Source organism: Balaenoptera acutorostrata, chromosome 11 (assembly GCF_949987535.1).
Source record: "Balaenoptera acutorostrata chromosome 11, mBalAcu1.1, whole genome shotgun sequence".
Taxonomy (NCBI): domain Eukaryota; kingdom Metazoa; phylum Chordata; class Mammalia; order Artiodactyla; family Balaenopteridae; genus Balaenoptera; species Balaenoptera acutorostrata.
The window spans coordinates 3,793,707-3,815,759 of record NC_080074.1 but is presented as its reverse complement, the minus strand read 5'-3'; the positions used below and the strand labels follow the sequence as shown (position 1 = coordinate 3,815,759).

The 22,053-nt window shown below is 47.5% G+C and overlaps 1 protein-coding gene across 12 annotated transcripts in view; it reads left to right on the top strand.

Moving 5' to 3' along the window:
- Window positions 1-265: 265 nt before the first annotated feature.
- The window catches only part of PPARA (peroxisome proliferator activated receptor alpha), a 78,504-nt gene continuing 56,716 nt past the window's right edge, over window positions 266-22,053 (top strand). For 2 of the 12 annotated variants that reach the window (XR_009009672.1, XM_007189196.2), the window contains exons 1-2: window positions 1,641-1,985; window positions 2,620-2,786. The gene's annotated coding sequence lies outside the window, so the exon portion shown is untranslated. The other 10 variants (XM_007189205.2, XM_007189201.2, XM_057556122.1 and 7 more) reach the window with 10 other exon arrangements.

Sequence of the window (22,053 nt, the reverse complement as noted above, 5' to 3'; positions counted from 1 at the left end):
AGGGGCCCCTAGCTGCATAAATAAATAATACTGTTGCCTGCCCAGCCTATGAGATATCCAGGATATAATGGACACGGATCACTTCATAAACTCTGAAACAGAATACAAAAATTGTCCATTGCTATATAGCATGTGCATTAAGAGTTGGGCTTGTCAATGTGTTAGTGGGAAGGTTATGTGGGTGTCTGCTGGGTGGGGCAAAGTTCATCACAGGTATGGGGCCAATCAACAAGGGTGCGCTTAAGACATAGGTGAAAGGGTCCGGTACGGCCGAGTCTCCAGCGTCTCGGTGTAGTGCGGATATTTGTTTGGAGCTGTTTCGGGCCCGGAGTAGGTCCTCCTGGGCGCTCGCCGCTACAAATAGAACAGTGGCCGGAGCAGCGGGAGGGCAAGGAGCGGAGCTGGCATAGCACACATTTCGTTCCCGCAGGAGCGCCGTCCTGATGCGCAGGCACCGGGGGCTTTGTGCATTCCGCGCGAGGAGCTCGGGCGTCGCCGCGCAAACAAAGCCGCTTTGCAGCTCTCGCTCTTGCTCTCCGCCATTGGCTGCCGGGCCGCGACCTCCCCCCTGCGCTGGCAGAAGCCCAGCGCCTCGGCTGGGCACAAAGTCAGCCCCTCACCCTTGACGCATGGGGGGAGGGGCAGGCTCTCTGACAGCCCGGGGTGGGGTGGGCTGGGGGGGAGGGCAGTTGGTCGGAGTAGACAGCTCTTCCCGGTGCCCGGCCCCTTTGCCCTTCACTCTTCTGGGTCCCCCGCCCGCCGCACTCGCCGCGGCAACTCCGCCACCTGTTGACGCGTCCTCCCAGCTTGCGTTCCCTTTCTTCTCTTGCATTCTGGGCTCCCCCGGACAAGGTCCTTCCCCCCCCCCGCCCCCAGCCCCGCGCTCTCCCCAGACTCGAGGGCATCCGCGCTTAGGTGCCCGGTCTAGACCAGCTCATCGCACAGACTGGCAGAGCCGGGCTCCCCGAGGGAGGAGGGGCCTCGCCAGCGTGGCCTGGGCCCCGGACGGGAACTTCCACCCTTCCCGCAGCCTCGCGCCCGCCCTTCCTAGACTTCAGCCCTTCCCAATGCGCGGGGCCGATCCCCAGCCGCACGCGGTGTGCCATCGCGGCGCTGTGCCCACCCGCCCGGTGACCTTGGCGGTCCCTCCGCCTCCCCGGCCTCAGTTTCCCCCAGGTGCTGCAGCAGTGGGGCCGGCGGTGGGAGCCCCCGAGAGCGGCCCCACCCCCGCCCCCGCGGGCATCCAATCGGGCGCCGCCGTCCGGGGGCTGTGTCCCGCGCGGGGCGGGGCTTCCCGGCGGGCCACCCGCGCGAGCCGCCCCAGCGGCCCGGCCGGGGCGGGGGACGGAGGGGCGGCGCGTGCCGCGGGGGCGCGGCTGGCACGGTCGCGGGGAGGCGGCGCCGGGCATGGGCCGGGGACGCGACGGCCCCACGGCGGGGGCAGCGAGCGGCGGGGGCGGAGGCGGCCGCTAGCGCCCTGCCCGGCGCCGCCTCCCTCGGCGCGCTCGCCCCGCGGACCGGCAGGCGGCGGACCGGCAGGCGGAGGGCCGCGGCCCCAGGTGCCAGGCGGCGGGCGGGCGCGCGCGGGGGCTCGGGGGCCGGGCTCCCCCCACCTCGAGACCCAGAGCAGCGGCGGACTGGGAGGGGCCGGGCGGCGCATGCGCGGGGCCCGGGGCGCGGGGCGAGGGCGCTTGCCGCGGGCTCGTGCCGGGGATCCCGGAGCCCAGGGGGCCGCCCTTTGCTCGGCCTCCCTCCGCGCGCCCGTGGCCTGCCCGGAGCCTCGGCGTTCACAGCTGTCGCTGGGGCTGGGACCTGGGCAGAGGTCGAGACCCAGGACCTCAGAGACACTGGGTCCTCAGGTTGTCCCCCCGGAGAGAAGGCCCACCAGGCGGGGGCATCAGGCGCGCCCTTCCTTCTGCGTGGTCGAGCTTGGGCGTCACCGACTGGGGGCGTTTCCCGAGAACGCCGGGGATCCCCTAGGCCAGGTAGCCGGAGGTCCCGGCAGACTGACCCTCGTGCGCCTGGCGGCCGAGGTCCTACGGGAGAGACTCACACGCGGCTTAGTCCACCTTTGAGGAACTGCCCCACTTTGCGCCTGGCGCAGTCGCGCGACCCAGACGGGCCGGGCCGGGCGAGCCCAGGGCAGTCTCCGCCGCGGGACGTCCTCCCGATCCCGGGGCCCGCGGGTCTGGCGCGGGGCGTCCGCGCCCGGGTCTCCCCGAGTCCCCGGCCGCGCAGGGCGGTGTTGGCGGAAGTCCGGAGGGTCGGTTCTGCCCGCACGGCCTCCCCAGACTAACAGGGAACAACTGCGCGCCTGTGCTTTCCTCGCCTTTTTAAGTTTAAAGGCTGGAGCCGTGCCCCGAATGTCAAGGTTCTTTCTAAGAAAAGTCCACGGTTGTATAATGCCTTGGATTTCGCGGGGCGCTCTGGGACGTTCGGGGCTGCATGCCTACCCCCATCCCAGCCACCCCTCCCCAAACCAGGGAGCCCCTCCTCCCCCAGGGCTGCTTGGGAAGGGGTGCGTGGGGCCGGGAGGGGGTGGCAGGGTTTTCCTGGGGACGACCCTGCCACACCGTAGCCGTTGAAGACGCAGGGTCACGGTGACTTTCCTCTTTCAAGGTGGTGCAGAGTTGGGGAGAATCCAGAGGACATATCGTTGTAATCATTTCGTCCTTTACCTTCTTACTGCCAAGGCTGCTGTGAAAGGCCCTGCCTCTGCTGTGAAGTAACAGTTTGTGGCCAGACAAGTCCAGAACCAAGACGTTGCCATCACAGGTAAATAGAAGGTATGATTTACTCGTTTTTCCACACTGAAATAGTTAAGTCTTTACTTCCATTGCCCTACAGACTAGCAATTTGGGGGTTAATTATTACCTTGTGATGCAACGGGTTAGATCTATTTTCATTTCTTTGAAAGTAAGATAAATGTGGATAGATTCCCTTTTAAGTTCTGAAAACTTTATTCTGTCAGTTTTACTGGGAACTTCCTTTCTTTATGGCAGGCAGGTTCCACGTAATTTAAAACTAGGTAATAAAACTGTGAGAAATGTTTTCACTTAACAGACACTTAAGTTACAGACGCTGACAAGTAAAGAGCACCGTGCCTTCTCTTAGCTGTTTTAATTCCAATTTGAATATCAGGCAGATGGCTTGCTGAGCTAGTTGGCCAGGTCTAGAACTGCCATCAGCCAGGACTGTGATACCCTGGAGAAGTGGGCCTGTAGTATAGATTGAGTGGTCACTGTGTGTGAGGGACCAGACAGTGAGCTTGACAAACTTCTGTACAACTCTGAAGCAATAGCAAATTAATTGACCATAGAAAAAATGTTTTCCCTCTTTTCACATCTTGAACGTATAAAAGTTATTCCATAATCATAAAATAATTCTTGTTACCAGCTCATGTTTGTCCAACTTGTACACAGATTTTTTGGGGGGTGGGCTGCGTTGGGTCTTCGTTGCGGCGTGCGGGCTTCTCATTGCGGTGGCTTCTCTTGTTGCGGAGCACAGGCTCTAGGCGTGCGGGCTTCAGTAGTTGTGGCACATGGGCTCAGTAGTTGTGGCTCGCGGGCTCTAGGTGCGCAGGCTTCAGAAGTTGTGGTGCACAGGCTTAGTCGCTCCGCGGCATGTGGGATCTTCCGGGACCAGGTCTCAAACCCGTATCCCCTGCAGTGGCAGGTGGATTCTTAACCACTGCGCCACCAGGGAAGTCCCTATACACAGATTTTTAAACGTAGTATGTGTATGCGGGAGAGAGAATGAGAGAGAGAGGAGAGAAAAAAGGTGTTTCTTCTATATAAACTATTTTGTAATCTGCTTTATTAACCATTAAGTTATGAAAAATCTTTCCATGTGAATAAATGTGTTTGCACTTTATCATTTTAAATGTCTATATCATATTTCATTGTGTTTAGATACAATAATTATTAAGCCAATCCTTTAACATATGTATATTTTAAAATTCTTTTAGTCTGTGAATGTTTACTGAGTTTTCAGCTGCTCAGTATTGAGCAGGGCAACTGGGGATCTGCTCATGAAGTTGACTCTTACACGAGAATATAAGAAGGGAGCTGAAAGGGGATGAAACTGGGGCGCAGAAAGGGAGGCTGTTTTTGCCGCAGCACCTCGTGGTTTAGGGACTGGTAACCAGTGGTCTTTTCCTTGTGTGTTGTTCTACGGGCATCTGTGTTTTTATAATAAGGATTCTTTAAGTAATCTTCTTTAAAAAACTATTATCAGGGCTTCCCTGGTGGCGCAGTGGTTGAGAATCTGCCTGCTAATGCAGGGGACACGGGTTCGAGCCCTGGTCTGGGAAGATCCCACATGCCACGGAGCAGCTGGGCCCGTGAGCCACAATTGCTGAGCCTGCGCGTCTGGAGCCTGTGCCCCGCGACGGGAGGGGCCGCGATAGAGAAAGGCCCGCGCACCGCGATGAAGAGCGGTCCCCGCACCGCGATGAAGAGTGGCCCCCGCTTGCCGCAACTGGAGAAAGCCCTCGCACGAACCGAAGACCCAACACAGCCAAAAATAAATAAAAATAAATAAATAAATAAATAAAATAAGAAAAAAAATCCTTAAAAAAAAAAAAAAAAGTTATTTAAAAAAAAAAAAAAACTATTATCAAAATGTTTCTTTGCTTACTGTAAACAGATTTTAAACATGCCACGTTTTTCTCTTTCCTCTCTCAGTCTGTGTGTGAATGGATATATTCTTTTTTTAAATAGTTTTAATTTATTTTTAAAATTTATTTATTTTATTTATTAATTATTTATGGCTGCGTTGGGTCTTTGTTGCCGCACGCGCGGGCTTTTCTCTAGTTGCGGTGAGCGGGGCCTACTCTTCGTTGCGGTGCACTGGCTTCTCACTGCAGTGGCTTCTCTTGTTGGGAGCACGGGCTCTAGGTGCGCGGGCTTCAGTAGTTGTGGCACGCAGGCTCAGTAGTTGTGGCGCACGGGCTTAGTTGCTCCGCGGCATGTGGGATCTTCCAGGACCAGGTCTCAAAACTGTGTCCGCTGCACTGGCAGGCGGATTCTTTTTTTTTTTTTTTTTTAATTAATTAATTAATTTATTTATTTATTTTTGGCTGTGTTGGGTCTTCGTTTCTGTGCAAGGGCTCTCTCTAGTTGCGGCGAGCGGGGGCCACTCTTCATCACCGTGCGCGGGCCTCTCACTATCGTGGCCTCTCTTGTTGCGGAGTACAGACTCCAGATGCGCAGGCTCAGTAGTTGTGGCTCACGGGTCCAGTTGCTCCACGGCATGTGGGATCTTCCCAGACCAGGGCTCGAACCCGTGTCCCCTGCATCGGCAGGCGGATTCTCAACCACTGCACCACCAGGGAAGCCCTGGCAGGTGGATTCTTAACCACTGCGCCACCAGGGAAACCCATGGATGTATTCTTTTTTTTTTTTTTTAATTATTTATTTGTTTATTTATGGCTGTGTTGGGTCTTCGTTTCTGTGCGAGGGCTTTTCTCTAGTTGCGGCAAGCGGGGGCCACTCTTCATCGCAGTGCGCGGGCCTCTCACTGTCGCGGCCTCTCTTGTTGCAGAGCACAGGCTCCAGACGCGCAGGCTCAGTAGTTGTGGCTCACGGGCCCAGTTGCTCCGCGGCATGTGGGATCTTCCCAGACCAGGGCTCGAACCCATGTCCCCTGCATTGGCAGGCAGATTCTTAACCACTGCGCCACCAGGGAAGCCCCTGGATGTATTTTTTTTTTTTTTTTTTTTTTAATTCTAACTTTACTTCTTTAATTTTATCTCATCAATCTTTACTTTTTATTTTTGGCTGTGTTGGGTCTTCGTTTCTGTGCAAGGGCTTTCTCCAGTTGCAGCGAGCAGGGGCCACTCTTCATCGCAGTGCGCGGGCCTCTCACTGTCGCGGCCTCTCCCGTTGAGGAGCACAGGCTCCAGACGCGCAGGCTCAGTAATTGTGGCTCACGGGCCTAGTTGCTCCGCGGCATGTGGGATCCTCCCAGACCAGGGCTTGAACCCGCGTCCCCTGCATTGGCAGGCGGATTCCTAACCACTGCGCCACCAGGGAAGCCCCCCTGGATGTATTCTTAACAGCAAATAGGATAAGCGTCTTAACTTCCAAGTGGCCGGTGTTTGGGGTGAACGTTTGTACTAATTTTGTTGCATCGCAGTTAGAGGGTGTGGCTTTTTGGGAATTTGAGGGCCTCTGTTTTTATTTCTGGCTTTGGTGGCTTGGTATAGGCTTCATAGACACTTCAAATAAAGCCATAGTTTCTGTTTGTAGGATAGACATTTGCTGTGTCTGTTATTTCTGCCTTCGTAATTACATAGAACCAGCTAGCTCACGTCTAAGGCCATGTGGTTAGGGAAAATTAGGCAAAGAATTTTAATTTCCAACTTGGTGTGAAGACAGGTTTAAGGTAAGAACCAAACAGGAAAAGCCCTAGATGTCCCAGTGGACCTGATTTAAAAGAACTTGTTTGTTCTTCCAAGTATTTCTGTCACTTGCATGCAGTGATGTGTACTGTGGGTAACAGACATCACCTAGTCTGGTTTGCTTGTTGTTTGGAGGTGTGTTCATTCTTTGCTTCTAGAGTATTTAATTAGTATCTTGTTGTAGCACTATTGTGGGAAGGTTTATGCACTTCAAAAGGTGAAGCGATTACTCCTTACTAAGTCAGACATATTATTAGTTATTTTGGTAGTTGAGCTGCATTTGTTTTTTTTTTTTTTTTTTTTTTTTAAACTAATAGCTACTTTATTTATTTATTTATTTATTTATAGCTGTGTTGGGTCTTCGTTTCGTGCGAGGGCTTTCTCCAGTTGCGGCAAGCGGGGGCCATGCTTCATCGTGGTGCGGGGGCCACTCTTCATTGCGGTGCGCGGGCCTCTCACCATCGTGGCCCCTCCCGCTGCGGGGCACAGGCTCCAGACGCGCAGGCTCAGTAGTTGTGGCTCACGGGCCCAGTTGCTCCGTGGCATGTGGGATCTTCCCAGACCAGGGCTCGAACCCGTGTCCCCTGCATTGGCAGGCAGATTCTCAACCACTGCGCCACCAGGGAAGCCCGCTGCATTTGTTTTGAGATCGACATATAGTACCAGAAAAAGTACTTGAGAATTTTGGTTTGCATCAGGGATGCAGCTTGACATAGTGGAAGAGGTGTTAGGTCATCCCCAGGTTTGATTCTCGTCCCTTCGAGGCTGCCTGCCGGGCCTGGGGATCTCTGTTCACCTCTCTAAATGCTATTTTATCATCACAAAACGGAGTTCCTCTCCTTTCCACCTCTTTGAAGGGTTGGGAGGCTCAAAAGTGGTGGCTTATGTGAAGATTCTTTGTAACAGGTAAAAAGGCATATTTAGCCCAGGTAGTGTCTTAAAGAAGCACACCTTGTACTGCCTGCCTCTCCCTGAGCCGGATCTGGTAACTGTGTTACTTTTGCTCTGACCATTTGGTGATTTTTCAAAGGCTTTTGGAAAGAAGCACATCCCCCACCCCAAATATATACTTCCTTTCATTTTTGAGTAGGTAATCGAGAGCCCTACACCACTAAGAACAAAACTGTCCTGAGCAGTTTTTGTTTTCTCTGCACATGGATATGCCCTCAGGTTTATTTATTTATTTATTTATTTATTATTTATTTATTTATGGCTGCGTTGGGTCTTTGTTGCTGCGTGCGGGCTTTCTCTAGTTGAGGGGAGCTGGGGCCACTCTTCATTGTGGTGCGCGGGCTTCTCATTGCGGTGCCTTCTCTTGTTGTGGAGCACGGGCTCTAGGCACGCGGTCTTCAGTAGTTGTGGCTCGCGGGTCCAGAGTGCAGGCTCAGTAGTTGTGGCGCACGGGCTTAGTTGCTCCGTGGCATGTGGGATCTTCCCGGACCAGGGCTTGAACCCGTGTCCCCTGCATTGGCAGGCAGGTTCTTAACCACTGCGCCACCAGGGAAGTCCCTGCCCTCAGGTTTTTATGGTGATATATTTTGCATTCGTCTTTACTCCGGTATCCCCAGACCATGAAAACAACTGTTCCTCATCCTTGGAGGGTCTGCGGAGATGCAGGCTGGGTGAAATCTTCCCCCACCAGGGCTGCTCCTGGGTGCTGCCCTACCTCACTTTCCCCGCTGAGTCCACCTTGATGAGAACAGAGTATGTGTTAATCAGTTCTGCCCGGCTGGTCCTATATACTGAGTAGGCCCTCCACATCTGCAGGTTCTGTATCCACCAGTTCAACCAACCATGGATTGAAAATATTCGGGAAAAAAAATTCCAGAAAGTTCCAGAAAACAAAACTTGAATTTACCACGTGCCATAAGTATTTACATAGCATTTACATTGTATTCACAACTATTTACATTGCATGTATGTTGTATTAGTTATTATAAGTAATCTAGAGATGATTTAAAGTATACAAAGGATGTGCGTAGGTTATGTGCAAACACTACACCTTTGTATATAAAGGACTTGAGCCTCTACAGATTTTCGTATCCCCAGGGGGTCCTGGAACCAGTCCCCTGAGGATGCTGAGGGAGGACTCTGAATGTTCATTGAACAAATAAGACATGAACAGAATTTAATTCAATAAGAATTTATCGATTTTTTTTCTTTTTACAGTACTCAGATATGGGTGGGAGCTGGCTGGGGGGGACTTAGAAGTACAGCAGGGTGCCTACCCACCGCAAGAGGGTTTCCCCTTGGCATTTTGCAGTTTCCCTCAAACCTCGGATGGCGAGAGCCCATCCTTGCGGTGTGTTCCTGCACGCCATGTTGGACTCCCACACGTGGCTCCCATGGCATAGGTGTTATAAAGGTGGCAGCTGCGGTTCAAATTATTTTATTTATAATTATCACTAGATTTGGGGTATGTTAAACATTAAATAGACTTTTTATGAGATGGCCTGAGCATCTAATTAAATAAAATGCTCTTTCTTTCTGCAAGATCACGGATTCTAATTCCAAACAACTGACTCAGAAGGAAAGAGGTATGTTTAAACATTTGGGAGTTGGGAAGTGTTTCTATTTAACGGGGCAAGGGTCCTGCTGGCCCTCCAGTTGTGGAGATAAGATAGGCACAGGAGAAGTTAGCAAAAGCATTCGAGAGGTTTAAGTCTTCTGTGTTCCAGACGCAGCACTCATCCGACTGCTTTTAATTTTTTTTAATTTTAAAAAAATGTTATTGAAGTATAGTTGATTTACAATGTTGTGTTGATTTCTGCTGTACAACAGAGTGGCTCAGTTATACGCATATATATTCTTTTTCATGTTCTTTTCCATCATGGTTTATCACAGGATATTGCATGTAGTTCCCATCTGACTGCTTTTATTTTGCTCTATTTAAAGAGGTTTGCAAATAAAGAGGAGTGGCTGTTTCTCTTCTGATGCGCTTGCTTTTACACTTTTAACTCAGAGGTCACAAGTACACCTTTGAAGAAGGATCACCTGAATAGTCAGAGTTAGGAAAGCAAAGGCAGAATGAATTGTCTCAAAGCTTATGAAGCTTCACATGAAAGACTGGAAATGATAATACAGTTAAGTAAACAGTATACTGTAGTTCCTTTCCCCCCCCACAACCCCGACCACTTTTAAGAGTAAGTGAGGCACCAGGCTCCCTGCAGCCATTTGTAACTGAATAAGTCTGTGGTTATGTGATAACCACACCGAGGTGACAAATTGCCAAGTTCTAGTAAAACAGATCCAGTTATTTAGAAGTTGACACGTGGCTGCCTCCCTCCCTTTCTGAAACAGTCTAAGAAATTGTTAGCCTGACGTGTATTTAAGTGCATATTTACAATGAAACAATAAGGCTTGTAAAATACAGGATTGCAGAATCAAGTGACAATCAAATCTTGATCTGAAATCAAGTTTTCTTCTATTACCTAGATGTTAAATGGGATTTTTTTTTTTTTTACCAGAAGAATTTTTAGAAGCATTTTCAGGCAGTGTTCCTTCTTGCACAAGTTGACATCTATGAGGCTGCCGGCATGAAGAGTATTTTCCCCTCTGTCTAGGATTATGAATAAATTTGCTAAATTCTAGGCGGTAGTCTTGTTTTGGCTCATTTTGTGGGACAGCTTGATAAGTGGGTTAGTGTCTTATTTATTCACTGTTCACTCACTTTATTTCTGGTTTTCTAACTGTGTGTTGGGGATGGGATTAACAGGACTGATGTGTAAAAGGAAAATTGTTCCGAGAAATTTGAAATTTGCTTTCAATAGAAGCATCTCTTGGTGTGTGGAAGTTATTTATAACACAAAAGGGTAGTATTTGATGTGTTTACGACATCCTTGGATTTTAGGATTCGTGGAGGGAGTTATTTTGCTTGAGTATTGCAGTCACCTTTTTTGCCCACTTTGAAACCCGTTGCAGAATCTGTCACCAGCTCTAAGCAAGGGGACTCCTGCCCCATCTCTGCAGAGTCCTCCCGATGGTTCACAGCAAGCGGTCCAAAGCGCATGGAGGTTCAGAAAATGACCTTACTTCTCGCCATTCTTAGAAAAGCTCACTTGTCGAGAGCCCTTTCCAGAAAGGAAGGCATTCCATTGCTGTAGTTCTCAAATCATTAAAATAAACCTCATCCATTACGTTCAGTGAGGGGTCCTGAGAGACATGAGCAGTTAAAAAAAAAAAAAAAACCCACAAAGTTCAATTGTGCAAAAATATTCACGGCGGGAGCTTGACGGGGAGTGATATCCTAAAAAGAAGACTTTGAGAAAGAAAAGAGTCGTAAAGAGAAAGGCTTGAGAATATTGACATGCAGTGAAGGCTGATGTTGCTTGAGCGAAAAGACCAGCACACATAGTGTTAAAAGGATGTGTGGGACAAGATGACAGAAGGTTGTGAGGGTGGAAATGTTGGTGTCTGAGCCAGAGACAGAAGGTTCTGGACCTGGGGAGGGAGGAAAGTTCAGGGTGCTTGCACGCACTCGGGAGGGGAAGAGGGAGGATGGATCTAGATCGATGGATCTCTAGTGGTGGTGGGAGTGTGATCCATCCTCCACCCGAGCAGCCTGGAAACCAAAGATTGTAACCGCCCGCCAGCACAGGGGCAGGAAGTCCCGATCCAGCGCTGGTGTGCTGAGCCGAAAGGGGAGGGTTCCCGTCCTGGCCGAGGGTGACCGCGACTGGCGACAGCAGGAAGGGTTAAGTGGGAAGCGTTCAGCGATGAGCAGGAGTAATTCTTTCCAAGTCCCGGCTTTGTGTGTGAATATCGGTACCTAGCAGGACACAACGTTGTCAATCAGTACTTCAATAAAATAAATTTTAATAGAAAAGTATCTAGCAGGTTATCAATATAAGAAGAGAAAATAGGGTCTTTCACTCTGGAAACCAAAAATTATCGACTGTTTTCCGGCTGCCTTCTCTTCACTTAGATGAGTCTAACAGTTAGCTTTTAGTGTCTAGGTCAGAAGTCTAAGTGAAAGTGAGTAACCACATTCAAGGACGGCCAATAATCTTTAATACTAATAGGGGCACAAGCCTTAAGAGAAAGAAGATTCTAGAAGGAAAAACGATAGCCAGGAAAGCAGATACATCCATGGCTGATTCACAGACTGGGACACAAAACCTTGGATGGGCTCAGTAACTCTGGAACGAATGAATTCAAATGCAGGCTTTCTTCGTCAGATAAATCATTTTCTAGAAGGTGTTTCAGAAAGATTCATGCCCAATTCTGATATCAGATCTGGTACGGTCTCTTTGAGAATGAGACCTCTGAAAGACAAGAGCTAGAAAATAAAACTTAGAAAAGGAATGACTTTTAAGAGATGAAAAGATGAAATTCCAACCGAAGGTATTAACACCTCCATCCAGCTGCCGTCTTCGTATTTGTAGATGTGAAGTTACATTGAACCAGGGCAGTGGAAGTTCACCAAAGTTGTACTTTGTCATTGCTGTCATGACCTCGGGCCCCACGTCCACCAGCCTTCCTGACGTCACCCGACCCTCCCGGAGACTCAAACTCAGACTGTCCAGTTCTGAGCACCCCCGGAGTTTTCCCTCCTCGACCCTGGTCTTCCTCCCCGTCCAGTAAGTGGCCTCCAGGAGGGCAGTGAGGGCAGGACAGGTGCAGGGTCCTGACCCACTTAGCAGCTCTCGGCCACAGACGGACCACTCATCCGCGCGCACCTCAGTTTCCTTGTCTACAAATGGGGCAAGTGCTAATGCTTTGCGTGGGAGACTGTTGCCTGGTGCAGAGTGAGAACGCTTTTTACTTTTTCATTTTTTATTTTTTTTTGGCCATGCTGCACAGCTTGTGGGATCTTAGTTCCCCAACCAGGGATCCAACCCGGGCCCTCGGCAGTGAAAGTGCGGAGTCCTAACCACTGGACCGCCAGGGAATTCCCAAGGATGCTTTAAAAAAATTTTTTTTAGTTTATTCACGTACAGTTGATTTACAATGTTGTGTCAATTTCTGCTGTACAGCAAAGTGATTGTTTTATATATATATATATTCTTTTTCCTATTCTTTTCCATGATGGTTTATCACAGGATACTGAATGCAGCGCCCTGTGCGCTACAGCAGGACCTTGCTGTTAATGCTTTCATTGTTTCCTTGCTTGTTGTTAACTGTCCAACCATAACATGGACTCATCCTTCCTCATTTATCAGCTCCCGTGGTGACTGGGAGGGCAGGGCCCTGACTCTCAGGGGCCGACGTTCTTCCTCCATGGCCAGATCCTTGTTTGTGGCTGGGACATTCCCTCACCCTGCCCCTCATCCCCACCTCACCCCTTACCTCTACCCCCTACCCTGGAGACCTCAGCTGAAAACTTTCTTAGGGAAACCTTCCAGAACTGCCTGCCCAGTCAGGTCTCTCTGATGCAACGCCTGGTGCTTTTCCTGTAAGCTTGCCCATTACATGTTCATCTGCATGGCCTCTTGGTGAAAGTCGCTCTCCCCGATGAGTCACAGACCCCAGGGGCAGGAAACCATAGCTGCCCCGCTCTCCACCGCCCAGGATGTACTGCCAGCAGGTGCTGCAGGACCGGCTGGGTGAACATGCAGCTCCAGTCAGGCTACCCTACGTTTGAGATTCCTTCCAGGCTTAATCAAACGCCACCTCCTTCATGAAGCCTTCCTTGATTCCCCCCTGAATGAGAGGCAGGAATTTTGTCACTCAGACACCCTATAGCATTTTCTTTAAATAAGTTTATTTATTCACTTATTTTTGGCTGCGTTGAGTCTTCGTTGCTGCGTGGGCTTTCTCTAGTTGCAGTGAGTGGGGGCTACTCTTCATCGTCGCGGTGCGCGGGCTTCTCACTGCGGTAGCTTCTCTTGTTGGGGAGCACGGGCTCTAGGCGCGCGGGCTTCAGTAGTTGTGGCACGCGGGCTTAGTAGTTGTGGCTCGCAGGCTCTAGAGCTCAGGCTCAGTAGCTGTGGTGCACGGGCTTAGTAGCTCCGCGGCATGTGGGATCTTCCCAGACCAGGGCTCAAACCCGTGTGCCCTGCACTGGCAGGCAGATTCTTAACCACTGCGCCACCAGGGAAGTCCACCCTGTAGCATTTTGAATCTCTCTGACTGGACATATTCTGCCTTCACCTCAGCAACTGTTTATTGAGCACTTCAGTCATTCATCCCAGAGCTCATTCATTTATTCAGCACACCTTTCCTGAGCTCCTGCTATGTGCCAGGCAGTGTTCCAAGAGCTGGGGACAGCAGTGGAAAATGGCAGGCACCATTCCCTGCCATCAGGAAGCACTGCATTACATGACAAGCAGGACTCCTAGGTTCAGAGGAGAGGCAGGTACCCAAGCAACACGGTGCCGCGTGGTGAGAACCAGCCTAGAAGGCCTGATAGGTGAGGCTGCCCTTCCCTGAGCCTCTCGGCGGCCAGGCGAGCAGTGGTGTTCTAACAGTGATCTGCACGTGCGGCTCAAGAAATATTTGTCCTCAAAATTTCCTTTCAACTAAAGGAACTAAGTTGGGAGAAAGGAAAAGAGTGAATAAAAGTGATCCAAGCAATTGTAGAACCCATCTTAGCTCTCCTGTTCGTTATCTTCTTATTTCACTTATCATTATGTGCTCAAGTGAAATCCTTTTGAACCACTTAGGTCAGCAGGATTTAAATCTTAGATGCATATTAACTCTCATCTAATGACCTATTTTCAGAAAACACCACACATTTAGTTGCGGTGTCTGCCTTCTCTTTGTCGCTGATAGTTCCGGCATGAAAAGCAGATAAGCCCTCTGAGCAGTGATTCTGTCTTCATCACAGAAGCGTGATAATCGCTTCCTGAAAGGAGCAGGGACACGAGGGACCGCGTGTGCCATGAGCTTGACATCGTCTGGTTTCATAGTCATGAACGAGGCGAATTAGTCCTTAGACACACGCAAGCCCCTTTCCTAGGATAATAGGCGGGTGAAGTCTGTGCCTCCAGGGCTTCTGGCTTCTTGCTTTGTGGCTGGGAAGGTGGGGAGAGAGGCGGCTCTATCCTGCCCAGGAGGTTAGGAGCCCAGGTACGTCAGGCGGGAGCAGGGCTGGCTTCCGGAGGTGCCAGAGAAATCCCTCGGGCTGCCCTCCTCCGTGGACGTGGCGATGCGCTGGGTCGCCTTTTAAGAGCAGGCTCGCCTCTTTGTATCAGGCTCCCTAAAAACCAGGCAGTGGAGATGGGTTTGAGGTCTTCTAAAAGTCAAGTTTACTGAGGTATAACGTACATGCAGTAAAATCCATCCTTTTTGGATGGACAATTCTGTGCATTTTGAAAACCATCTATGGCCCATTTTCTTGCTGGTCGTCAGCCAGAGGTGCCGACATTTCTTGGCGTGTGGCCCCTTGGTTGTCAAAACCTGCAACGTGGCTCAAGTCCTTCTCATGCTCTGAATCTCTAGGACCTCCCCTTCTGCCTCCTTTCAGCCGGAGAAAATTCTCTGCTTTTAAGGGGTCAGGCGATTCGATTGGGCCCACCTGGATAATCCGGAACATTCTCCCCTCTCAGGCCTGCACCTGTGTCAGTCCCCTGTGGCTGCTGTCACAGAGCACGATCTGGGTGGCTTTAAAGAACAGAAATTTATTCTTGTGCAGTCCTAGGGGCCAGAAGTCTGAACTCAAGGTGTCGGCAGGGCCACCCTCTCTCTTAGACTCTGGGTAGATGCCTTCCTCACCTCCTCTTTAGTTCTGGTGGTGCCCATCAACCCTTGGCATTCTTTGGCTTGTGGAAGCATCACTCCAGTCTCCACCTGTCATCACATGGCATTCTCACTGTGTGTGTGTCCAAATTTCCACTTTTTATAAGGACACCAGTCATATTGGATTAAGGATCCGCTTCACTCCGGTATAACCTCATCATAACTATATCCGCAAAGAGCCCTATTTCCAATAAGGTCACATTCTGAAGTACTGGAGGTTAGGACGTGGACATACCTTTTTGGGGGACTCAAGTGAAGACGTGATGGTACCCTCGGTCACATCTGCAGAGCCCCTTCTGCCACGCATGATGACATAGCCGTAGGCTCCAGGATTGGAGCATGGACATCTTTGGGGCCATTAACTGACACCATTCCAGGGTCACGCCCTCACGGAACTCACAGTCTACAGGCAACTAACACCCGTTCAAGGAGCTTTGGAGACATGAGACCCCACTAAACGTGTTCTGTTCATATTCGAAGGTGGGTGACCTGTTCAGAGTCTAGCTCTGTCAATTAGGGACGAATCTATAACATCCAAGATAAGGAGTCATGATCAGAGGTGCCTGGTGTGTTAGGCGGCTTAGGTAGGGCTGGTCCTGTGGACCTCACACAGGGCGGTGGAAGGCTTAGGGGACAGACATGTATGAATCACAGCACCGTGAGTGCAGAGCCTGGTAGCCCCTTTCTTTCCCTTCATCAGGCTGGTGCCAAGGCGAAAACACAGGTGACTGGAGGGGCTAGAGAGCCAGGGGGTGGTGGGGCCCCGTGGGACTCTCCCAGCTCCGTGTCCCTGCTACAGGAGGGAAGGGTACCGTAAGTGTGCTCTTTCCCCACGTAGGGAGGCCTTCCCCTTAGTTATAATGGCAGCCTCTCCCCGACCCTATCTCCATCTCACATAGTATAAGCTTTACTTGTCTGTTTCTCATCTGTTTCCCCTAGAATAGTAGCCCCACGAGGGCGGGGGAATTTGTCTGTTTTTGTCCATTTTCTTCACTGCTGTACCCAAACTGGCTATCACAGGAGGCACCTAAAAATATCCGTTGAATGAACAAAGCTTTCCACTCTGCTTAATGATCTGTGCCCTCCTGCTTGTTGAAAAGATAACAGTTTTTCTGTTCTACAATTGTATTAGCATATTATTAGAAAGTTATTATTGAGTAATACTGCCTGAATATGAGGAAAACCTTAAGGAACTATAATCATTTTTCTATATTCCAGTCTATGGATTTTATTGAAGAGTACAGAAATACTTCTTTGTAACTCTGGAAGTGAAAAATAAAGAGAAAAAGAGCCATTTCAAACTGTGGAGCTGTTAAGTATTCAGTGGTTTTAAAATGTGAAGCTGGAGGCTCCATTGCTGATGATGGCTTAGCAGTTTGGAAGTCAACTCAGAAAAGGTGGACAGAATCTTTAAACATATGCCAAGGCATTGGCAAGCTCATGAGGTGGTGAGCAGTTGCCAGGCTGAGATCTGGAGAAGGTGGAAACTTGATATTTGGGGTCATTTTGTCCCTGGGGTGTTGGCTAATTTATGGAAGAAGCACTTAAGAACCTACATACTTCCATGGGGCTAGGAGCCAAAAGTTGAGCTATAAAGGCTCCAAGAAGGGAAGACCCTGGTAAACATCCCAAACTCTGGGTTGGGGCCCCAAAAAGCTGCCCCCTAGGAACACAGGTGACCTGGAAGTCAATCCGTTGCGCCAGGACTAAAGGCCTGTTCTAAGTAATCTCAGTCCTTGAGGTTGGATTAAGGTGCTTCCAGACTACTAGGACCTCTGACGCCTGGCAGAAGCAGACGAATATCCTCTCTGGAGAACAAAGCATCATCCTCAGCTGCTGTTTCTCTCAACAGTTTTTCAAATACAGGCAGTCCTCACTTTGCACATTTCCATTATGCACAAATTTCATTACCACAGTTAATTAAATAACACCAGTCTCCCTACACCAGGGCTCCTATTTCAGTTATCAGGGATTAAGCACTGAGTAGCTGTGAAAACACAGTCTCAGCTGCCAGCTCCCCAGTCCACAAATCACTACATAGATAACAGATGTGCATAGGATCAGTGACCAATCCCGTCACTCCTTTCAGAGTCCTTCTGTGATTGGTCCCTGCGCATCTGTCAGTCAGTTCACCTACAGACAGCAAAGTGTGTCCTGGTGTTGCCTCCTTGTCTCCCAGTGAAAAACCCACGTGACGCTTTATAAAAAAAGGATAAGTGAGAGGAATTGGCCAACAAAGATGAAAGTGCGGCAAATAAGTGGAAAATGATAATGCTGGAAGTAAAACTAGAGTCGAACATCAATGGAGTTCTAGAAGAAATAGTGACCATGGGAACGTGGACACTGCTGCCAGTTCAAGAGACTCCAGAGGGGCAGCCAGAGGAATGTAGTAAAAGTGACTTATTGACATACTTGAGGGATTTCCCTGGTTGCCCAGTGGGTAAGACTCCACACTCCCAATGCAGGGGGCCTAGGTTCCATACCTGGTCGGGGAACTGGATCCCACAAGCATGCCACAGCTAAGAGTTTGCATGCCGCGACTAAGGAGCCAGCGAGCCGCAACTAAGGAGCCCACATGCCACAACTAAGGTGCACACGTGCCGCAACTAAGGAGCACACGTGCTGCAACTAAAGAGCCCACGTGCCTCAACTAAGGAGGCTGCCGGCTGCAACTAAGACCCGGTGTAAACAAATAAATAAATAGAATAGAATAAAATAAAAGATATTAAAAAAAAACATACTTGAGGAATATGGTTGAAGATGTCACACAGGAAGTGAGCCCAGCCCCAACAAAAATCACATTAAAGAACTCTGTAAGACATTTCATGACATTGAAAGTGCAAAGCATAAAATGTTGGAGGCCCACCCAAACTTAGAAAGGAGTTTGACAATTTGGTAAGGCACAGAAGAGAAGTTTGCTCCGAATTGCAAGTTATACAGTTAGAAGGCAGCAGGCACAGTCCAAACTACTCTTGGTAAGTTTTTTACAACAAAATAAAACGTTTTTAATTCTCAGTGATTTTAATTCTTAGTGATGCTAACGTCTTACATTACAATCTACTAAATAAATATTAGTTTTACTGTATCTTATATTTCCCTCTGCATTTACAACTGATAATAAGAGATATTTTAATGTTTTGACAATAACTTTAAAGGTCATGGTGCACTTGTTATTTTTACCGTTGATTAGTAAAATCACTTTGCATAATTTCTGCTTGCGTGATGCTTTTTATGGTCTTGCATTACCATGCAAATCAAGCCTGTTTTTTACAGTAATGGCACAAACAAAACCAAGTGTATGAGACAACTCATGAACCAGCAAAAATAATAAATGATAGAAATAGACCTACATGACTCTAAATATTAGACTTAAAAGATGTAAACTTTAAAATAAACTTGCTTATTATATTCAGGAAGATGAAAGGTAAGATTGGGAATTTTGGTAGAACACTAGAAATTGTAATTTTAGAAAGGACATTGATTTGAAAAAATGTAGGAATCATAAAACTGAAAAAAAAAACCCTGAAATTATGTACTCTGTAGAAAGATATAATAGCAGAGTAGATACAACGTCACAACTGATGTGAGAATTGGTGAGTAATAAAATACATCAGAAATAATATCTAAAGTGAAGCACAAAGAGACAAAAGGATGGACTACAAATATAGAGAATATAGTGATGAATTCTACCATACATATAATTGAAATCCTAAGAGGACAAGAAAGAGAAATGGGACAGAAACAGTATTTGAAGAGATAGTGGCTGAAGTTTTTCCAACACTGATGAAGGACATTAAGTTACAGATTTAAGACTCCTCTACAAGCAGAGTTAAAAACCAAAAAAATCCATACCTATACACCCTATAGTAAAACTGCTGAAAAAACAAAGGCAAAGTGATAATCTTAAAAGAAGCTAGAGGTTAAGAACAAAAAACAAAACCAGACATTACTTTCAAAGGAGCAGCAAGTCAGAGAGAAATTCTCAACCAAAATGATGGAAGCCAGAAGACAGTGGAAAGACATTTTCAATGTGCTGAAAGTCGAGTTTATTCCAGGAATAAAAGATTAGTTTAACATTTAAAAAGTAATCAAGCATCAGCAAATACGAAATGCTTCTGGATAAAATGCACGAGACCTGGACAGTGAAATCTACCAAACGTGGCTGAGAGAAATTTTGAAAGACCTAAATAAATGACAAGTTACAGCATGCTCAGTATCGTTAAGACGGCAGTTCTTCCCAAAATGATCTACAGGTTTGAGTGATCAAAATTGAATCTTAGCATGCCTATTTGTAGAATTTGACAAACTGATTCTAAAATTATGTGGAAATGCAATGGACCTAGAGTGGCTAAAACAACTTTGAAAAAGAAGAACACAGATGGAGGACTTGAACTACCGGATTTCAAGGATTATTATAGAGCCACAGTAATTGACAATAGAATATTGATATGAAAACAGATAAATAGATGAATGGCACAGAATAGCAAGTTGAGAAATAGACACAACTATATGGTCAACTGATTTTGAACAGAGTGAGAAGTCGTTTCAGTGGGAAAAGATAATTTTTCACCAAATAGTGCTGGAACAATTGGATAGCCATATGCAAAAGAACAAACCTCAGCCCTCATCTCACATCATATTAAAAAATAAGAAGAAGAACTTGAAATGTGTCATAGACCTAATTGTAAGAGTTAAAACTATAAAACTTCTAGAAGAAATATAGAATAAATCTTAGTGATTTGGGATTTGGCAAAGATGTCATATATGAGTCAAAAAACATGAACTACAAAAGAAAAATTTAATAAATTAGACTTCATCGAAATTATAAACCTTTGCTCATCAAAAAGCATTTAAGAAAACAAAAGGCAAGCCACAGACTTGGAGAAAATATTTGTAAAGCGTATATCTGACAAAGGACCATTATCAAGAATATATAAAGAACTCTCACAATTCAATAAGAAGACAACAACCCAGTTAAGAATGAAAGCAAAAGTGGGCAAATGATTTGAACAAATACTTTAACAAAAGGTGTTGGATGGCAAGTAAGCACATGAAAAGATGTTTAGCATCATTAGTCATTAGGAAAATGCAAATTATTAGTAGCAGATATTGCTGTTAGTAGTAGAGAGATATTAAACACCAGCCAGAATGGCTAAATTAAGAAGACTGACCAAGTGTCAAGGCCGAGGATGTGGTGTAGCAGGAACTACCAACACTGATAATGGGAATGTAAAGTGGTACCGCCTCTTTGAAAAACATTTTGGCAAGTGATATCACTGATGTTATTGCCAAAAGTATCATATACCTGAAGGACCCAAACTGAAAAGGCTATAGACTGTATGATTTCAACTCTGTGACATTCTGGAAAAGGCAAAACTGTGGAGACAGTAAAAAGATCAGTGGTTGCCGGGGGTTGGGGGGAGGAAAGGATGATTAGACAGAGCACAGAGGACTTTTAGGGCAGTGAAGTCATTCTGTATGATACTGTAATAGAGGTACATATCCTTATACATTTGTCCAAATCTATAGAAAGTACAACACCAAGAGTGAACCCTGATGTAAACTATGGATTTTAGTTAATAATATACTGATATTGGCTCATCAGTGGTAACGATTGTACCAAGATGTTACTAATAGGAAAACTGTGAAGGTACATGGAAACTCTTTGCACTTTCTGCGCAGTTTTTCTGTAAACCTATAACTACTCTAAATAGTACAGACTGGTGGTTGCCAAGGGGGAGGGGTTAGAGGGAAGGATGGAGTGGGAGGTTGGGGTCAGCAGATGTAAGCTTTTATATATAGGATGGATAAACAACAAGGTCCTACTGTACAGCACAGAGAACTATATTCAATATCTTATGATAAACCATAATGGAAAAGAATATTTTAAAAAAAGACTCTCTATATATGTATAACTGAATCACTTTGCTGTGCAGCAGAAATTAACACATTATAAATCAACTATACTTCAATTTAAAAATTGGAAAAAATAAAACTACTCTAAATAATACAATCTGTTCATTAAGAATTAAATTAAAATGTATGTATCTTATACCTAAGAATAAACCTTAAAAAGGTATGCAAGACCTCTACTGAGAAAACTGATCACACTATTGACATTAAATGTAGCCCAAATAAACAGATGGCTGTACCGTGTTCCCGGAAGGGACAACTCAGTCTTGGGAAGGGGTCAGTTCTCTCTGGAAAGGCCTAATGTGCCAAACAAGGGACACTGACCTCTGCCACCAAGCTCACGTGGGCATCTCGACTATGCTCAGCTGAACGGTGTGGACTCTTGGGGCTGGTTACAGGCAGGTTATACAGCCCTGAAGCCCCTACATGCCCCCCCCCACCCCCAGAATGGCTTAGGATAAGCTTCAGGAACTTTGCCATTTTTTTTTCCTTAAACAGATCATTTCTGTTCCCTTAGCATTCTTGTCCCTTGAAGTTGCATGAATCCCTAATTCTAAAGAAGAGCATCTGTGCCACGCCCAGCCTTTGCCTTTGAACCCCGGTGGTGTCTTCTGCGTAGACTCCTTTCTTTGGTTCGTTGCTTAAAATGATATGAAGGTTTTTTGTAGGAACAGGACCAATGTCCAGAGTGTAGCACCGATGTTAGATTGAATCAGTCTATATTTATTGAACACCCGCCTTGTATGGCAAGGACGGTAGCAGGTGTGAATTCTGCCTTAAGGAGTTACAGATCAGGGGGATAGTTAGACATCAATCAATACCTGTGATGTGAGGGATGGGGTCCTTCCACCTGGGTGAATCTGGGAAAGCTTTTGGGAGGAATTGTATTTGAGCTTCCCCTAACGTGTGTGGGAATGGGAAGCATTCCAGGCAAAGGAATCAGATAAAGTACAGAGGCTGGAAAGCAGGAGGTGAGTCTGGCAGATGCTGAGTAGTTTATTTTGGCCAGAACACAGGGTTTGCAAAGGGGAATGAAGAGAAGTTTGATCCATTCAGGA